At 42.6% G+C, this 21,567-nt stretch overlaps 1 long non-coding RNA gene across 6 annotated transcripts; it reads right to left on the bottom strand.

The window, feature by feature from the left end:
- Nucleotides 1-501: 501 nt before the first annotated feature.
- Nucleotides 502-3,776, bottom strand: LOC136473042 (uncharacterized). 6 transcript variants are annotated; one of them, XR_010762476.1, is made up of 5 exons: nucleotides 3,287-3,776; nucleotides 3,097-3,206; nucleotides 2,784-2,927; nucleotides 2,255-2,309; nucleotides 502-1,217 (listed from the first exon to the last, which is right to left on the bottom strand). It is a non-coding gene; the product is annotated as an uncharacterized lncRNA (long non-coding RNA). The 6 variants fall into 6 exon arrangements; XR_010762477.1 differs by having other exon boundaries at nucleotides 3,282-3,295; XR_010762475.1 differs by having other exon boundaries at nucleotides 516-1,217; nucleotides 2,784-2,888.
- Between the last annotated feature and the right edge of the window lie 17,791 nt (nucleotides 3,777-21,567).

Genomic DNA, 21,567 nt, shown 5'->3' with positions numbered 1-21,567 from the left:
GGCCCGAAGCAACCTGGCAATGACATCGATGTGTACCTGAGACCACTTATTGACGAACTTCTCATTTTGTGGAATAAAGAAGGTGTACGTGTGTGGGATGAGTACAAACAGGAACACTTTGATCTGCGAGCATTGTTGTTCGTAACAATCAATGATTGGTCTGCTCTAAGTAATCTTTCAGGATAGTCAAACAAGGGATATAATGCATGCACACACTGCTTCGGTGATATTAGAGGTGTATTCTTGAAAAAATGTCGAAAAGTAAAATTAGGATATTGAGTGATGAAAAATTAAAATATTAACGTTAAAATGATGTAAAAACAAATTTCCTGTCCAAAATCAATAGTTTTAATAATTTTAATTAAACACTATATTTTTGCATTACCGAAATAATAAATATTAGTTACACTAGTCTTTTTTTGCCGGGGCATTGGCCGGTAGTGCCTACGATCACTGAATCAGAACGGACCTAAGAACAAATGTGATCATAACGTTGTAGTAATAGACTGAAAGATATCTAGCCATCAGTTACTCGACACGAGAGATTAGTTCGTCCTACATAGGATGTGCCAATAATACATACAGATAGGACGCAATCCTCAGGTGGATAAGCGTCCAGATTGTACACGATGCTACATAAAAGAGTTTATGGCCATGATAACTTTTGCAGTTTTATTTGTCAAATGGAACCTTGAGATAGATAATGACAGAACACATGTGATCAATAGAGTAAGGAATATAAGGTTGGTCCTCAAATCAAAAACTCTAAACTGGATGCATAGATATTGAATATTATTGCAAATATCTTACATGTCATAATACACATGAATAATACAGGTTTCAGCATAGCTGACATGAATAATAGCTAGGCCGAGATGGTGGAACATATAGCATATTATACATAGCCAAAGCCGAGTTTATGTGATATGTTCAAATATTACATATATTTTACATGAGCAATAAAGCACATGAGAAGTTTTCAGTCCACGAGACATAGCGTCTAAGACGGCAGAACATACCATATTACAGATAGATAAATCACAATACTTAGCACATGTCATAGGAGCACAGGGTTAGCTAAGTAGCTTCTGCCCATGAGCTTCTCCTGATCAACCTTAATGAAAATAGTTTTGTAATATCCAGTGGAAACGTGCCAGAAGCTGTGCCTGCAACATGTTTTCTGTTGCCTGCATTGTTCCTGACCTCCAAACTATGACCTGTAAATAGTACATCAACAATGACATATAAGTAATATAGAGGTTGCTGAACCACTCTATGTAAGGGACAATATAATTCTTCTACTGTTGACATATGCATGAGCAGAGGCAGTGTAGAGCACGCCTCACACAATGAGCATTCTGCAACCCAAGTGTTACATGGCTGTCAACTAACTGGGAGTACCTACTTGACAGTTATTAACAGTAAGCTATAAAATATATATACCCATGCAGTAAAACAGCCCACATGACTTGCTGCCTGTGAAGGCAATGCAATGGTTGACAGCCGAAGTAGCATTTTAACATAATTTGATGTTGTTGGAGCCTTTGGTACAGGCATAGATTTAGGAAAGAAAGGGATAAATGACATGGTACACAATTTTTCCTGCATCTTTTTGAAGAAAATATTGATTGATAAAATTCTAGATAATTTTGGTGACTCCCAGTCATACACGGTACAGGGTTTTGCTGATACATCAGCTAGAGAAAGGCCTCCTGCAAGTAGAGAATCAACTTGGGACAAACTATTTTCATCTTTTACTACCTGCGCAAAATCAGTCACACGCATCTGTTAAAAGACGCCTCCATTTTTCCCGTTCAAATGATGATGACTCTGAACCATGATTCATTAAGTAGCCACTATCAAGTTCAATCCTGCCATTGTTTTAAAATTAATATAAGGATGTGCACTCTTTTATGTGCATATACAGATTATCCAGTGCCAAAAATTACATAGTTCATCATATATTCAGAAAGTTCTTTTATAGACCGGCTACCCAAGTACCCATTTGCTTCTTTTGTAATAATCACAGACGACTGGACTGTAGTTGACAACAAAAAAGGACTGCCAGGAACATCATTTGTGTTTCAATTCTAGGCCTTCCCAAATACCAGGCAACATAAATCACAGACACCAATGTCAAATTCAGTTTCATACTGGAAGGCAAAACCAAACTTATTTTACATCCCAAAAAAAAAGAATCCATCCATTCCTGCCTTGGCATCATATTGACAAAGAGACAGAGAGGAACACATACTTGGCCCAGAGCTTGCATGCAGCTCACTTTCAGGACTGCTTCAGGAAGACCTTTCCTACACGAAATGGCAGTTAATAACTATCTCCTGCACTAATTACAAAACTATAAGCCTTCTTGCAATGGAATAAAGAAATATAAATATCTATCTTTGCATCAAGTAGACATCTATTATCCATATATTTGGGTTGGAGATGTTTTCTCATGGTTATGAATAGCATTTAGCACGACTATTTCATAGCAGCTTAGTCTCTGTTTGTAGACAATTGCTACTTTACACATAATTAAAATTAAAATTGGTGCAACAACATAGCATTGTAGCAATCAAAATTCTTGAAAAAGCTATACATTTACCCGGTGCTAGAGTTCATATATTAGCTAAAAGCGAAGTCATATACCAAACAAAAAAGTTATAATCACTGTGACAGCCATACAATAGGAATCAAAGAAGCCAATACAAAGATATAGTTCAGAAATTAAAGATAGTAAATCAAAATACCCTGATTTTGAGGTGGCTCCATGTAATGATTACCTTGCTAGCAAGCCATGCTCAAGTAGACAAGTACAATTGCTGTTCTGCAGAACGCTCCAGGCAGGGCCGCTCGCCTCGCTGCTAGCTAGTCAGCTACTACTGCCCCTGAAGGTTGCAAAATCAGCGGCTTGTCATGCCATTTGCCTAGACATAAATGCAGGTTGTAAAGAGTAACTTTTTCCTGATTTGAAATACCAATGCTACCATGCTAGACGGATGTAATACTACATGTCCAAAAGCATCCCAGGTGATCTTATTTCCATAGCAAAATATAGATGACTTCAAAAGTATTTTTCTTTCCTAAATGAATCACCTGTGATATTGTGTTTGGTTAGATTGAGATAAATAGAGGTAGAGAACTAAACTTGATTGCTTCTGTATGGATTTGATGAAGCTTCAAGTCAGGGTTCTCTGTGCCTCAGCCTGCAACATCCATGTAAACTTTAATTGGACAGCCAATGTCCGGCCACTGCCCTGACCTACAGACTATGACACAACCTCACCTAGCCGCTCACCAACCTGCCTAGCGACACACCTGAATCAAAGATCAGAATCACCAAACTTGCTTGGATTGGATTAATATCATAGTGCACTCAAACCAACTTTTGGTACAAGCAACATAGGTGAGATCAACATCTCATCTATTCATTTATAGAGACATGATTATTGTCCAAAAACCATTACAGGCCAAGCATCCTGTAATAATATGCAAGTTCAGTACATCATATTTGTATAATGGAATATTGAAATATTTTCATTTGTAAAATGGTAGTCTAGGGGTGTAACATGACACAGCTAGCATGAATTTAACAACATAATAAATTTAGCATTTTTATCCAACTATTCACAGTTTCTTCAGAACACTTTATTAGCATGATTAAAAGCTGCCTTTTCAGAACATTAACTCTCTGATGGCATTTCAAATGCTTCATAATTCAGGAAATGTTAACTTTGAGCTAGAAACCTAGAAGCAAAATAAATAATGGATCAGAGCAAAAGTAGAAAGATCATATACAGAGGATGCATACCTGGCAGCACCTTTTTAATTACTCTACAATTTTATATGGACACCTTGACAAAATTAACAGCAAAAGCAACATCAAAATGCAATTACTGGGAAACCCTAAACCCCTGAAGGAAACCGTCACATTGCAGGCCTAGTACAGAACACAAAGCAATAATTAGACTCGGCTCCGAGATTCACAAAAAAAATTAACAAGAATCAAATACGTACAGGTTGTGCGCTTGTAAAGCTTGGGTCCTTGCTATGTGTTAAGGACAGAATCCTCAGCGGACCGTGACGGATGGTTGTTGGGCCTTCTGTGGCCGCACCAGGGGCCACGCGCACCGGGGCCGCCGCACCAGAGGCCGCCGCACCCAAGGGCCTTCCTCGCCGGGGCTGCCGTGCTGTACACAGCCAGATTCGGAATCAAGAAATCTCAAAGCAAAAGCACCAGATCCATGAATATCCGGCCCAAAATCACCAGAGGAAGAAGAAACCTGCGCTGGGGGGCTGCCGCGCCAACATGCCGCGCCGGGGAGCGCCCTCGCCTCACACCCGCGCCCGGAGCTCCGAGGGAGGAGGGATCGGGAGGAGCCGGGCGTGCTCGCCCAGGCCTGCGTCCGCCGCTGGGGCGTGCTCGCGGCTGTGGCCGCCGCCATGCGGGGCGCCGCCGCGCCGGGTTGCGGCCGCGCCTAGGGGCGGCCTCGCCGGGGCGCCGTGCCCGGCCTCGCCTGGAAGCCACGCCGCCACCGCGGAAAAGGAGGGAGAGGGAGGAGGCGCGAATGCGGACGCGAGAGAGAGCCAGCCTCGCCGGGGCGAGGTGCCCGGCCTCGCCTGGAAGTCGCGCCGCCACCGCGAGAAAGGAGGGAGAGGGAGGAGGCACGAATGCGGACGCGAGAGAGAGCTAGGGTTTGGACCCAGTATATATTTGGCTGCGGAGTGGCTCGGGAGGAGACAGGAGCACCATTCATCAGGAATCCGAGGAGTGAAAATAATTTTGCTAGCGTGGACGCCGTGTGCGCCCGTCTTGGCCACACGCTCTATTCTCATTAAATTATGTTTTACAATTATAACAAAAAATAAAAAAAAAGTTAGGTTATAGATTTTTCCTATGTGCAATAAAGAAAAAGAAAATCTATATTTTTAACAAAATAATTTTATGCCTTTTATTTAATTTACTATGTATTTAACAAGAAAATCCATATTTCTATTAAAAAAGTCTGCTCAAAACAGGCGGGAAATGAAACTGCAGGCCACCTTTACTCCCGGGTGGGAAGCCCACCCGGGAGTAAAGGTGGGCTGTAGTTTCGTGGCCCGCCAAAAAAACCCTTTACTCCCGGTTGGTAACACGGATCGGGAGTAAAGGGACCTTTACTCCCGGTTGGTAACACGCACCGGGAGTAAAGGACCTTTACTCCCAGCTGGTGGCTGGCACCAGGAGTAAATCTCCCTGGTATATAACCGCCAGCACCTGGCGCAGATCGATCCGCTCCTCTTCTTCCTCGTCGAACACCGCCGCCCTCTTCTTCCTCGCGCCGCCGTCCGTTCGCCTTCCGTGACACCGCCGCCCTCTTCTTCCTTGTGCGGCCTCCACCGTGCACGCCCGTGGCCCTCCTCCGCGCGCACCCGTGGCCCTCCACCGCGCCCTCCTCCGCGCGCGTCCGAGGCCCTCCACTGCCGAGGTGATCAGTTCGTCTCTCTGTACATTCTCAGACGGTGGAAAACTTCAAAAAATGTTATATTTTGCTGTGATACCGAATATAGATGTTCTAAAGTAAATTACAAATGTCCTAGATTTTATATACGCAAATATCATATAAAAATGAAGGAAAACTTCAACGTTTCTTCATTTGTGAACTTTGAATACAGATATAATATATTAATGTTACTAAAATAATATGAGCATTACATATTTTTTCGGGAAGACTATCTTCAAACTTTATATCATAGCATCAGAGACAAAGTACTGTGCCTGTAGAAGAAGAAAATAAATTCTTATCATTTTGGAAATAGTAATGATTATATTAGCAATAAGACACATATACTTACATTTCATAATGACTTATACTTACATTATCAGCATAGAATTTTCTCATATGATGAATGACTACATGGTTCACATGGTACATAGGATCACAACACGCACCGACACCGCCCCGGCCCGCCTCACGTCGTCGTCGTCAGCACGCCGACCCGCTTCACGTCGTCGTCGTTAGCACACCGGTCCCCGCGCCGACACATATATATACGTCATTTGTATTCATATGCATGTATATATACGTCACGGAGCACCGCCACCCTCGTTCGCCCATGTGTTTCTATGTATACGGCGGAGCACCGCCGCCCTCGTTCACCCATGTGTACAAACATATATACGGCGGAGTGGAGCACCGCCACTCTTGTCACACCGCCCTCCCTCACGGCCTAGTCGATCAACATTCGTATTATCTTTATCGTTAACGCTAAACAATCACACCAGGGCGAACCGCGCTGTTGATGTCACCGACGTGGTTCGCCCTAGTCACTGACGCAATTTGCCCTCGGCCATTTATGTATAGCCCTAATTCGCCCTAGTGTGGCAAATTGCGTCCGTGACCGAGGGGCAAGATTTAATAATGCATATTGTTCGTAGATTTTACGCATGTAAGCAAAGATTTGATGTACTATATATTGGTTTTGTTTTTTGAAGCTAGATGGCCGACCCAAGAAACATGGATGAGGAGGAGTTGATGATGAATTTGATCAACACTGGCACTCAAGTTGCCGATGATGATGGTGCTAACAATAACGTGCAAGAGGATGCAGATGATGGGAGTCAGTACTTAGCTCTTGAACAAAATGAGCAACAACATATTGGCCAAGTATATATTTTTTATTATTAGCTATATATATTATCATATGTCTTATGTGTGCTCATGACATTAAAAATAATGTTTATGTTTTGTAGCCCTCTGGATCGACATCAACAACTACAACGAAGAGTAAAAATGTTCGAGGTCCCAAAAAGCCATTGGAGGGCCGCTTCATCATCTCGGAGTTCAATGTGGATACAAGCGAACCGGGGGGCCAAATAAAACAAAATTCATGCACCACTATGGTTATCTTGTACGGGACCAGCTCCCGATCAGTACCCGCGAATGGAAGAAGAAGACCAATGCTCCTCATATCAGTTTTGTCTCCGATCGTGACAAGACGTTAATTTGGAATAATGTCTTGGAACATTTCACGCTCCAAACAGATGGTTATGGTGATATAATAGATGGTGATGAATTGAAGGAGCGAGTTAGGGATTGGGCAATGAAGAAGATGGCCACCCAGTTTCAGACTTGGAAGAAACACTTATACACGACATATGTCAAGAAGAACATAGCACCAGATTTTACTGTCTCAGGCCTGATCTCAAAGGAGAGGCCCTATTGGGATGAGTTTGTACAGTATAAGACGTTAGAAGAGGGTGTGAGTCAGGTGATAAAGAACCAACGTAATGCCCAACAGAAGACATACCACCATAACTTGGGATCAGGTGGCTACCCGACTGCCATGAAGAAGTGGAACAAAATGGAAGCAACCTTCTTGCCAAGGGTATCACACCAGAATCACTCGAGTGGGGAGAGCATGCAAAGAATTGATTTTTCGCTCATGGGGGAACACTGGACCAGGAGATAGGGAAGTGCGTTTATGGCGCAAGACTGCAAGAAGCAGCAGAAAGATTGTTTTATGCTCAGAGAGCTACTGCTAGTGATGCGTTCAGGCCCAACAGAGAGAAGGATGAACTCACATACGCCATTGGGACTATTGAACACGGTGGCCGAACTAGAGGCAATGGAAGTGTCTCGTGGGAGCATGGATTCCCTCAGGACAGACCTTCCTACAGAAGCCACTAGAAAAAGAAGGAAGAAGAGGCACAGCGGCTCTAGAGGTTGGAGGAAGCAGTGCGTGAAGCACAGGAGCGGGAAAAAAACCTTGAAACGAGAATGCAAGAGGAAATCAGAAGGCAAGTGCAAATAGTAGTGAGTGCAAGCAAGCAGACATCAGAGCCAGGAATCAACATTAGCTAATCTGTTCAGTTGAAAAACAGCTGCGCGTCCACAGAGATACCAAATCAAGGGGACACAGGACTGCGCTTCCCTGTGGATGATGTCACTGAACCTTTTACATCGTGTGAGCTACACATTCCGAAGGGGAATTCCACAATCAAGGTGGCTATCGGTCTTGTTAATCCTATCAACCGAACCAAGACACCAAGGATTCATGGGAATATAATCTAAGAAGGATATGCTACCATCTCGGTAGATAAAGCTAAAAAAGGTTTTAGTGATTTGCCTCTTGACATTCCTGGAGGTGATGGAGAGAAGACTTTAGGAGAAGCAGAGAAGACATTCATTCTATGGTGCAAGCGCTACATCATCATTCCTGGGATGTCGCCTCCACCTCCTCCTGAACTACCTCACCATAGGTGCGGATGAAAACCACTGTTCGCCTAAACGGTCGTTTAGCCTATTTAAACACCGTGTAAACGCTACATGGTGGTGCGCCGTTTTCATTTAGTCACCCATTTACCCCGTTTAATTGGCCGTTTAGCCCGTTTAATGGGACGTTTTGCCCGAATAATGGCTAAATGATAGGTGACCGACTGTTTACCGTTTAGCGTTTAGGAAAACACTGATGAAAACACTACATCATTAATTTATATTGGCTTAAATAATTAACAATCTGCTCATAATAATATGTCATTCCTTTTTTTGTAGCAGATCCTCCTCCAACCTAAATTCAATTGTTTAATCGCTAGATCATCATAGTGCTCTGTACGATGACAATGTGTTGGAAGGCGAGGCTACATTCACACCATCTCCAAGGAGGTCTCCAACGCCGCAGCCGCCACCTCCAAGGAGGTCTCCAACGCCATAGCCACCACCTCCAAGGAGGTCTCCAACGCCTCCCCTGCCCCCGCCTACCAAGAAGCCAAGTACTAAGAGGCCAGCCCCGCAAACGAAGAACCAGTCCCCGCCGGTAAAGAAAGCCACCATGAAACCAAGGGCTATTCCCAAAATAATATCTGAACAGAAGGAAGAAGTAACTGATGCATATAAAAAAGATATGTCCAGATTCTATGACAAACTTAAAAATAATCAAGAAGCAAGGAGAAACCTGGAGAAACCATACATCTTCGTAGCTCCAGATATTCTAAGAAAAAAGGTGGCTTCTTACCAGCAACAACAGCAAGAATCTCGTAAGCCGTCCAAATCAACATTAACGGACTATGACCGCACTCTCACCAAGTCAATTGAGGCAGCACAGAAAAAGAAGCGAGCAGCGAAAGGAGTTGCACAACTCGGACAACAATCGCACCAATTAGTCCCCCCGCTAGTTGTTGGTAATGAATATGGTTCGAATTTAGGATTAATGCATCAGGCAAACATACCTCCGGATGTCGATTTGGATCACCTTGGTGAATTTATTGATGAGACTGGTCTCGACCTTTACCAGATGTTTGGTGATGGAAACATTGAGAGTGCGGCGGAGGTTGATATTTGGAAGAAAAAATTTGTACTAGGCCAGAGTCTATACAACCCTCAAGCCTTATCTGATCTGGGACGCAAATGTACCTGCTAAACAAGTGGTACATGCAGGCGTCTATCGGTGGAGACTTCTGCGTTGGTGTCAGAATTAGAGACAAACATTGGTTCCGTGGCAATGATGTTATGTATGTTGACTTTGCAGAATTTCATCAACTATACCACTTGAGCTCTCTGAACAAAGTTATCATTAGCTGCTATTGCCTCTAAGTAATAATTCTTTCGATCTATTATTAAACTCATCATATGTGTGTATATGCATATAAATTATCCTAACAAGTACTATATATATGCAGATTTACAATGACAGTGCTCAGAAAGGAAGGCTGCAATGAAATTGGTTTTGTTGATCCCCATATAGTATTCAAAGACCCTGTTACTCCAAAGACTTATTAAAAGTCTGAGTCAGAGAGTAACCTCATGAACTTCTTAGTGAACCAATGCCACAAGAAGGATATACTCTTTCCCTACAACTTCAAGTGAGTGTTAATAATGTCGATCATCCTTAATGGCTCATATGTTGATTCTAGTTAATTAATGAGTGTTATGAGTTATATCCTATAAACACATGCAGCAATCACTGGATATTGATGGACATTGATCTAATGAAAAGTCACTTGATAATCTATGACTCGATGAGAAAACCACAACAAGACTACCAAGATATGATAGATATTATCCAGAGGTAATTTCGGTATCTCTAGCAACTATATATACACACAAACATGATGATTAACTATATCTGATGACGTGGCAAATTTTTTATTGGGCAGTGTTTGGAAAACCTTTATTGAGAAGCAACACATGGGAAAATGCAAAGCGCCACTGAATGTAATCCCTTTGAAAGTAAGTCCCCTGAATCGCATCATCTTTATTAATTAAACATATAGCTTTCATCAGATCACCAGATTGGATGACAAATATTTTTCTCGTAAAGTGGTGTCTGAGGCAGGAACAGGAGAACAACTACTGTGGTTACTATGTTTGCAAGTTAGAGAGACTCAAAGTACGTTAAAAATAAACTATATATTCATTTAATTATTATTATTGATTGTGTTACTATGTCTTTATATATATATATGTATCTTTTTTGTACATATATTAATTTATTTTCCTTTAATTCAAACCTGTAGGCTCGATGGTTGGAGGAAAAGGTCATACGGCAAGACCAAATCAAAGCAATTCAAGAGTCTATAGCCGGATTTTTTAATGAGCAGGCCATCGATTCCAAGGGCGAGTTCTACTTCGACCCAACACTGCTATTGAAGCCAAGCTAGAGGATGAGAGAAAACTTGTTATATCACAACAACTGTAATGCAATCTTTTGTAATATATGCACATGAAATAATATAATGTAAAATACACATATGCATGCATGCATGTAAATATATATATGATGCATGCATGCATATATATATATATTTCTATGCTTGAATTGTGTAATTTAATACGTTCATTGTGCTTGAACCGAAACATACTATACATGCGTATAAATGTATAATTATCAGCGTACAATACGACTTCGAAAACCTATTTTGAAAAGAAAACAAAAAATGAAAAGAAAAGAAAAAAGAAAAAAAAACTTTAGTCCCGGTTCGTATTACCAACCAGAACTAAAGGGTGCCGGCCATCGTAGCATGTCAGGAGGCACCTTTAGTCCCGGTTGGTGTTACCCACCAGGACTAAAGGTCCCCCTTTAGTCTCGGTTCCTGACCCGGGACTAAAGGACCACCCTTTAGTCCCGGATGCTTGCTCCCGGGTGGGGAACTGGGACTAGAGGGGGTTCCCCACCGGGAGTAAAGCTCTGTTGTCTACTGGTGATATACATTGTTGTCCCAACTTGATTGCCAGATTTTTGGTCTTTAATCCATTAAAGAACAATATGCACTTGATCCTGATTTTAAGGATGTGTTGCTTAATTGTAGAGAGGAATGTGCATGGAATAAGTTTATGATCAATGATGGGTTTTTGTTTAGAGCTAACCGCCTATGCATTCTAGTTGGTTCCGTTTGTCTTTTGTTGTTGCAGGAGGCACATGGAGGCGAATTGATGGGACATTTTGGTGCCAAGAAGACGGAGGAGGTGCTGTCCACACACTTCTTTTGGCCTAGGATGAGGCATGATGTGGAGCGGTACGTGGCTCGGTGCACCACATGTCAAAAAGCTAAGTCGCAGTTGAACCCACATGGTTTGTATATGCCTCTTCATGTTCCTTCTACTCCTTGGGTTGATATATCTATGGACTTTGTATTGGGTTTGACAAGGACTAAGAGGGGGAGGGATAGTATTTTTGTGGTGGTTGATCGTTTTTCTAAGATGGCACATTTTATTCCTTGTCATAAGAGCGACGATGTTGTTCATATTGCTGACCTATTCTTTCAAGAAATCGTTCGCTTGCATGGTATGCCTTCTACTATTGTTTTAGATCGCGATGCAAAATTCTTAAGTCATTTTTGGCGCACGTTGTGGAATAAATTGGGGACCAAGCTACTATTTTCTACAACATGTTATCCCCAAACTGATGGGCAAACTGAGGTTGTGAATCGAACATTGTCCACCATGTTGAGAGCCATTTTGAAGCACAATTTGAAGATGTGGGAAGAGTGTTTGCCGCATGTGGAGTTTGTATACAACAGGGTGGAACATTCAACAAGTCCTTTTCAGGTAGTGTATGGTTTTAACCCCCGTGCTCCTATTGATCTTTTGCCTTTACCTACCACTGAGAGAATACATAGTGATGCTAGAGAGTGTGCTGATTTTATTCATAAGTTGCATGAAACAACTAAAGTAAATATTGAAAGAATGAATGAAAAGTATAGAATTGCTGGTAGTAAAGGTAGAAAAGAGATTAAAGTTGAACCGGGTGATTTAGTTTGGTTACATTTGAGAAAAGATAGATTTCCTGAGCTGCGTAAGTCTAAATTAATGCCAAGAGCAGCTGGTCCTTATAAGATTATTGAGAAAATAAATGATAATGCATACAAACTTGAGTTGCCACCCGAGTTCGAGGTTAGTCCCATATTTAACATTGCAGATTTGAAACCTTATTTGGGAGAAGAAGATGAGCTTGAGTTGAGGATGACTCCAATTCAAGAGGGGGAGGATGATGAGGACATCACTCCTTTGGATGTACCAGCTGATCCTCCAACCGTCATGCAAGGTCCAATGACCCAGGCTCGAAAGCAACAACTCAATTTCGATGTGAGCTCATTCTTAAGCGATACTTTTCATACTTTTGAGAATAGACTACTACCTAATGATGTTATCTTGCTTAGGAACATTGGAGAGGGTCATGAAGGACTTAGAGGAAGTGGTGGAGGTGATGATGACCAGCAAGGACGTCCAACACAAGCCGAAGGCCCAGTCCAACAAAAATTTGAGTCTGCCTCGGCCTCTAGAACCAGTCTATCTTAATGGAGACAGGGATCCTGATCTTCCGTCAGGTGATGGTAACTATCGTTATGGTGGAGAATGACACACCAATCCGGCTTCAGATTGAAAGATCAAACCCTGCAATCTTAGCACCACAGCTCCTCTGGTTATCAACCAAGTCACGGGCCAGATTGACCTCGCCAAGAAGGCTAATCCCTGCCTGTGTAACGAAGAACACAAGCAAGAACAAGAAAAAAAGCAACCAAATTGCAGATGAATGATTAATCTCACGAGTTGGGATCTCACAAACCGATGAACGGCGAAACTGTTCTTGACAGATTAATCTAAGCAAAACCTAAACCCTAATGGAGGGGTGGCGGCTGTTTATGAAGACTCTAGGGTCGTGCAAGACCCCTAGACGCGCCCCTAATGGGCCCAAACTCGGTACATAGTCCAACAAAACAAAAGACGGTGTCGCAGCACCCTGGTAGATTCTGGATGCTAACTTGTTTCGACGATTCCTGTTGATTCCGAATAGCTTTTGATGTGAAACCACTTGGATTGGCTTCCTTATCAAATTATCTTTCCATCCATATGTGGATCATCAAAAACAGAGTCCGGATGCGTCCTGGGCGACTAGTTTAAGGCAGACTGGTCCTAGAGGCCAAGACAGACTCGAATTCTTGTTGGACTGGGCCTCCGGCTTGTGTTGGACGTCCTTGCTAGTCATCATCACCTCCACCACTTCCTCTAAGTCCTTCATGACCCTCCCCAATGTTCCTAAGCAAGATAACATCATTAGGTAGTAGTCTATTCTCAAAAGTATGAAAAGTATCGCTTAAGAACAAGCTCACCTCTAAATTGAGTTGTCGCTTTCGAGCCCGGGTCATTGGACCTTGCATGACGGTTGGAGGATCAGCTGGTACATCCAAAGGAGTGATGTCCTCATCACGTATCTAGAAACAAGGTTGCAATTAACTCCCGATGGAAGCCGAGCTCGTCTATGGTTCGTTGGAATTAAAGGCTACATGCATACATGCATGGAAGCTAGGGAGACAACTCCAAAGAGGCTTGGATGTGATATTTTCAATTAATGCAATTTCACAGTCTTCCTCCATTCCTTGATTCTGAAATTTCATCCCGTGCACCTAACAAACTAGGCCTATGAGATGAAATGTACAGCGGGCAAACTTTCTTACGTGTGCAGTAAAAATGTGAACAGAAAGAAACATGCAGATCAGAAAGGGAACTAGAAAACTTCGCATTTTCTAGTAATCTGACGGTCACGTCCGCTAGGTCGCCCACCCACCCGATAATTTGAACCGTGTCATTGTTGGAATTCCCACACTAGTTCATAGAAGGTATTTAAAACTCCTACTTTAATCCCCGCTCGGCCGCCTCCCCTGCCTCCTCCTCAATCAACGTAAGTCGATCACGTCGCGCTGACTCTCCAGCACTCTGTCTCACCGCTGTCCACACGCCATAGCTCCATCCATGCCGCCATGCGAGCCCTCGGTTGGCCTCCTCACGCTCTGCACCGCGTGACATCGACGCTGGCAATCATGGTGGCAAGGCGACACTCCACATTGTGTTTGCTAGCGCTCCTTGATGAGCTAGCCATTGAGATCTCTGGCCACCACGTTGTGACCTTAGAGCGGCCTATGGATGACCTCTGCAGCCTATGGGTGACTTGCTCGTCCATGCGCCACATCTGTGGCAACCCCACCATCGATTGGCGTGTGGCACTAGATCAGTGCAGACATAGGCTAGGGTGGGATGATGTCGGCAACTACTACGCCCCTCTTTCTAGCCTGACCCAACTCTATAACCCAAAGGCTTGGTTCCTCACTGGCATACCGATGGTATTCGAGGAAACCCATAGGCCCCGACCATGCCTTGACGATCTCGCCCGCATCGCCAATGGCGGGCATAATCTAGCGGCCTATCTGGTTGCCATATTGCTCTATAGGCACAATGGCGATGCCCATGACGACAACACTATGAGGCAATACATGAGATGGGTCGAGGGCAAGGAATAATCACTAGCGGTGGTGGCGGGCGACGACGACAGGCGGCGAGTAGGTGGCTACGCAATAATGGGTGTGTGTTGTGCCATCGTGAGGTGGTCGCTGAGGTGATCTGTGAAATGAGGTGGGCCTAGGACAAGTTGTTGTTGTCACCGCTAGCACAGGTGCGCGACGATCTTCCATGCATAGGCGGTGCTTACGACAATGCAGATGGATGGGAAGGAAGGGCTATGTATTATAGCGAGGACTGTAGGCTTCACCACGAATTTGAGTTGTTCACATGGGAACTTGGAATAAGAAACTAGTAGTTCACTCTTTACATGTGAGAGTGAATTACTCCCTCCGTCCTGAAATATATTGTATTCTGGCTTCAACAGTACTTTTTAGTGAATGCACAATGTTTTCCTCTCACAACAAATCAGCATAAGTTAAATTTTAGCAAAACAAACAGGGCTTTGTTTCGCTAAAATTTGGTTTATGCTGATGCTTATGATGACTTGTTGTGAGAGGAAGACACTGCGCATTCACTAAAAAGTACTGTTGAAGTAGTTCGAGCTCCTCAAATATAGTGTATTCTGTAGCTTTTGATTTTCTATTGTTTTGTTTCAATTTTATTTGTTTCCTTTAGGGATTCAATGAAAGTACTCATACGAAATAGTTTTCCCTGTATAACGTGAGATGTGTCTGGCTCGGTCAGATTTATTGTGCTCGGACTTTCTTGTGTGTGTAGTAAAATTTGAATAGCTATGTGGCTCCTCCTTTAGGCATTAGATCAACACGAGACTTGACCGGACAAATTCCATTATGCATGTTTACCATACTACAGATGAGAAAGAGAATCAAAAAAATTTGTAGTCAAAACCAACCAATAGGGGCTAGAAACCGGCTATCAAATGACCAAAGGACCTGATCTACACCATGCTCAATAGAGTTTAACCCACCTAATACAAAGTTGAACAAAAGTAAACACAGACATGCAGAGGGCCAAAAAAGACACCCCTGACCCTCAATACTGCGGTAGCAGCAAAGATCCTAGGCAATTAATATGGGCGTTCTGGTCTTTTTTAACTACTTTAGTCACTTTTAGTCACCTAAACCAAACACTCTAGGATCTTTGCTGTTAAACTTTAGTCCTATGTTCCCTTGTTCTCGGAGTCATTAGCAGAGGAGTAAATAAAGTTCCATTTGATGTTATGTCACATTGCATTTGATGTATCTTACTTATGTTGGGAGTTGGGAGTTTCTTACGTGTCAGACACGTCCAAATGAGGAAAAAACTATGGAGCAAACTATCAAACATGACCAAATGTACAGAGGTCAGACTTTCTTACGTGTGTAATAACATCTCAATACCAGTGGCTACTTACCTCTGCATTAGATTGAGGTGAGACTTGCTCCTCGCTGCAAGGTTCTTGCATGTTCAACAAAGATTGACAAAGACACCAAGGCAACAAAAAACAAACAGAAACCAAATGACTTGAGTTACACCACCCTTAACACAGTTCAACCCACCTAATACGAAGTACCACCCCACAACCAAGGAGCAATGAGACATTTGTGTGGTTTGGCGGTGCGGCTTGGCCACGTCACATCAATGCGAGCGTCCCTGCTGCAACAGGCTGCTGATGCCACCCACGCACGCACGTTTGCGTAGAATGCAGGAGCACACAAGCAGTTACAACAGTCAAGGGGAAGACTGAAGGCTGAAGGCTGACGAGTTATAGACTGAAGACTAAAGCAGCTATGAAAATAAGATGAGTTGGGTTCAACACAGATCAAAGCCACTCATGACTACTACTACTACTGAACTAGGGGTCATTTGGTAGCCAGTTTCTAGCCCCTGTTGGATGGTTTTGCCTGTAGGTTTCTTCCTAGTTCTCTTTCTAATCTATAGTGTGGTAAACATGCATACGGAATTCATCTGATCCAGTCTTGCATCAATATAATACCTAACGGAGGAGCCACATAGCTATTCAATTTTTTCTGCACACACAAGAAAGTTCGAGCATTGTAAATCTGAACAGGCCAGACACATCTCATGTTATACAGGGAAACTTTTTGGTACTAGTACTTTCATTGAATAAGGAAACAAATATAATTAAAACAAAACAACAGAAAAGCAAAAGCAATATGAAATCAAAAGCTGTAGAATACAATATATTTGAGGACAAATTTCAAATGCCAGAATACACTACATTTCAGAGAGTGAAAGCACTAGTCTCTTATTCCAAATTCTTATTCAAAAAATGGATTTCTTGACAAAGACTATAGTCCTTGCTGCAATACATAGCCCTTCCTTCCCATTCTTCTGCATTGCTGCAAGCGCCACCTATGCAACAAAGATCGCCGCACACCTACGCTAGCGGTGGTAGCAACAACCATCCCCACATCATATTGTAGATCACCTTGATGGTCGGGCGGTGGCACAACACACACCCCTTGTTGCTTAGCCACCTACTCGTTGGTCCACCACAGCCACCTAGTGCTGTTGCCCTCGATTCTTCCTTGCCCTTGACCCATCTCATGCACCGCCTCATAGTGTTGTCGTCGTCAGCACCACCATTGTGACTATACAGCAATATGGTGACCAGATAGGCTGCTAGATTGTGCCCGCCATCGGCAGCGTGGGTGAGGTCATCGAGGCATGGCTGGGGGCTGCGCTTTTCCATGAATATGGTTTGTATCTTAGTGAGGAAGCAAGCCTCCAGGTTGCTAACTTGGGTTAGGCTAGCAAGGAGGGCGTAGTAGTTGATGGGGTCGGCCCCCATCCTCCCACGTCTGACCCGATCCAGTGCCAGACACTGACCAATGGTGGGGTCACCGTAGATGAAGTGCATGGATGAGTACGTCTCCCATAGGCTACGAAGGTCGTCCATGGGCCGATCCGAGGTCACAGCGAGGTGGCCGGCAATCTCTATTTGCATGTTGGTAGGGAGCATTGTTAGTGACTTGATTGTCGGCGTCAATGGAGGTACGATGTGTGGATGGCAGCGATCCAGAGGGCTAGAGAGGTAGAGTGGCGTGATGTGTGTTGATTGAGGGGGTAGGGGAGGTGGCCGAGCAGTGATTATAGTAGGAGTTCTCCAAATACCCTCTGTGAACTGGCATGGGAACTCGCAACGATGACATGGTTCAGATTACTAGGTGGGAAGGCGACCGGGTGCATTGAGTGTACATTGTTTCCAATCTGAGGAGTCCAAATGTGAAACAGGGGATGCCAACAAACTGTGAAGCCTCCATTATCGCTTCCTATGGGAGAGCAACCATTCGGGTCTCCTCTTTAACCATCATTGTTGGTATTTCTTAACGTCTATAGAAATTAATCCACAAGCGTACGGAATTACCGTTGTACCTTTCACCTGAAAGTATTTAGGGTATCATATTTTCCACAGGGAATGGAGGTGTTTCTTCTAGCTAATTCATCCAAGAACAACACAAGGATAGCTAATGAGGGTAGAGAAGGATTCCTATGGCTTAAGATCTAAGGATAGGTAATCTTTACTTTCACCTGCTTACTTTAGGCACCGGATCACACTTGGTCTACCAGGCGAGGCTAGCCTATGGCTCTATGCTATATCCGAACGTGGGGATTACGAAGGATAGATAGGGCTATCACCACCTGCCGCCTACCCCTCAACTGTGGGATACGAGGCAAACGAAGGTAGCCTCTAGCCTAGACACCATGTCTACGCTATCGACTACTACTCTAGTGTGTTAACAAGGGTTATCCATCTTTATCAGGGCCCTTCTACTAGAGCATCCATCACGAGGATGAATGATGAACCCGCAAACAAGTAAATGTATAGCTTAACTAACCAAAAGACTTTTATAACCAAAGGAATCATGAACACTTACTAAATACCTATTGAGGTACAAAGGTAGTGTTCACTGAGGTACAAGCGGGGGAAGGTTACCAACAAGCCCATCACTTCTTCCCCAAACTCTCCCTCACATCTCTCCCTACTACTTTTCTAGAGCTAGCTAGGGCCTAAGCCCATGGAGTGGTGTTGCTCTTCTCTTTCTCTTTGGTGCTCTTCGCTTGTGTTGTGTTCTAATCAGGAGGTGGGAGGCTTCTTTTATAGGTGAAGAGGAGGGGTGTCTTTGAAAGATGTTTTATCTCCACATGGAAAGCACCAAACCACCTTGTAGGTATGTTGAATCTGCCTGACACCTTGTGAACCACCTTTGGAGAGGCGGTATGAACCGACCTAGCAAGGTTGGGCTTGAGGCAGGCCAGCATGGGTGCGCCCGCGCCCCTATTGGGCCACCTTGAGTCCAACTTTGTCAGGGGTCTTCTTTGATCTTCTAGAGTAGGCTTGTGTTGGTGTTCTGTGAAGATGAGATGGTTTGGTTGGAATTTGGCCTTGTTCTCCATTCCTTTAGGCCTAATTCTATTGATAAATGGGCTATCTCCCCTTTGGCTCATGTCAGATGTCTACAATGTTGCATTTCTTGTATACTTTAGGCTCTTTTCTTATGTAATCCTGACATGTCCTCCTACAAATGAATAATCACCAAAACTTGTGTAAATGATTAGTTTTAAGTCCTATTTCTATGTTTGGTGGTGTTTTTAGTGAATTTCATATAAATGTTGGTGGTATATGAATTGAGTCAAGCAACACAAACAAATTCCCCCACACTTAGCCCATAGCTCATCCTCGAGTAAAGTTAAGGACTAAGATGGGTCATCTCCTTTATATGTCATATGCATACAAGTTATTCCAAACTTCAGCTATACTTGTGAACTTTGAAGTGTCTACAACATTATCTTGGGTAATTGAATAATGGAACAACATGGATTCAAATCCCCCTTGCATCAATCAGTTCAGAAACTTGGGTTTTTCAGTTGATTTTTTAAAATGTAAACATAGCTTAGCTCCTCAAATGATTCTCTCGAATCGCTCAGATATGTGTTTTGTTCCTCACCATGGCATATCAAAGTGTTGCCTTCTTTCTTTCCTACTTCTAAAAAGCTTATACGGATCTTTGGGTAGGGAAAGATATGAAGGCATACTTACTCTGCATATTTTTGTTGAGTCAAAGCTCGGATCCAAGGAGAAAGATGTCATACCCTTAGATTAAGAAGTGCAAGTGTGTGGATAAAACATTTCTAAATCTATATTATACTCCTTTTGTATGAGTGATCTCTCTCTAGCTTTTTATTTTGAGACATGGCTATCATTTTTTTTATTTTTATGAGCCTTCATGCGCTCATCTTTTTTTTTCAATACTTTGGGACCTTCATGTGTCCCTATATTTTTTTCCTTCTTGGACCTTCATGTGTCCATATTTTTTTTCTTTTTCATCCTTTTGCATAGCCCATGTCTCTTAAACCACATACTGAGAGAGAGGTCACTATTTTGTAGAGCATGGAGTATTTTCCTAGCAAACACATTTTTTTGTCTACTCCTAGTGTAGGAGTAGAGTTTTGGGTGGATGGAGGCTTGTTTTAGCATATTCCTAATGTAGGAATAGCTTATGTATGTAGGTGTACGTGATCTTGATCTTGGGGGCATGATAACTTTCTCAACAAGGGTCAACAAGACTTGACAAAACTCAATGCAGGAGTAAGTAACATAATTATGGAGATTTTAAGCTCAAAGCACTAGATATGGCTCTAGTAGGAGTTTGCATATAATTGAGGAGCATGCTATTTGAATTTTGATTTTGCAAAATAAATCCCAAGTTCTTTGCATAAGAGAGCAAGGTTCATTTTCATCCTACTATATCACATATTTCAATTACTTAGATAATATGGGGTCCCTATGATGAGTTTTCCATAAGTTTAGGGATATTTGTGAGGAATAAAGAGCATGCAAATCTAATTCAAGGATAGCATGGAGATGGAGCATCATTTGTTTTATATTTTTAATTTGTTCAATGTTTTAAACTTCAAAATTTTGGGTGAGTTGAGGGAATTGTTGCACAAACCATCGTTGTAGAGGAAGGAATTAAGGGATTCAGATGTGGTTTTGTTAAACCAAAGGTTTAGCCAATCCTTTCTGAAGCTATCTGTCTTATCCTTCTGCATGATGAATCATCTGATGTTTGTGGAACGTGTAGGTGGGAGATCTCGAATGTGTGTTAGTTAGGCTCGAGAGATCTCCCCCACACTTATTCTTGTACCAGTTTTATTAAAAAAAATAAACAAGGGTGGAAACAACAAGGGCTCTACCAGTTTTAACACCAGGGAGCCTAAATCATCTTATTATTTTTATTATTATTATTATATTTTTATTTATTTATTGTTTCATTATTAAAAACCTGTTCACCCAACCCCCTTTTCTATTATTATTTTTTAGCTTAACTCAAGCAAGGCTAAAATGAATTTTGCAAAGTAATTCTAGCCTTGATTTATCTCCATATTAGATTACTTCCATTGTTCATGAAAATAATACTCGAAGTTCATTAATCAAATTTCAACATCATGTAAAATTTTGATTAAAGCAAACCATTTTAACCTAAGCACCATGCTTAATTTAAAGGGCCTATGGATATACCACATGTGCACATGTGAAAACACCCAAACCATGGCATATGACAAAAACTAGGGAAGCATGAACTTTTTGCATGGTCAAGTCATATGGAGATAAAAAGGAGTCAAGGAGTTAGTGACCTTTTATTTTACCTTTGCATACCTGAGTTTCATTTACCGGCAGCATGTGGATGGAGCTTCAAAGTTGCTGCAGCGGTTGCTTGGTTGCACATGGTCCAACTCAGATGATCAACAAGGCTTAAGCCATACACATAGATGATGTGTATAGATCATAAGCCTTTGATGATAGCATAGGTCTAGAAGAGGAGAA

Source organism: Miscanthus floridulus, chromosome 8 (genome assembly GCF_019320115.1).
Source record: "Miscanthus floridulus cultivar M001 chromosome 8, ASM1932011v1, whole genome shotgun sequence".
NCBI lineage: Eukaryota > Viridiplantae > Streptophyta > Magnoliopsida > Poales > Poaceae > Miscanthus > Miscanthus floridulus.
The sequence above is the reverse complement of the archived record's forward strand: the minus strand, read 5'-3'. Positions and strand labels throughout refer to the sequence as shown.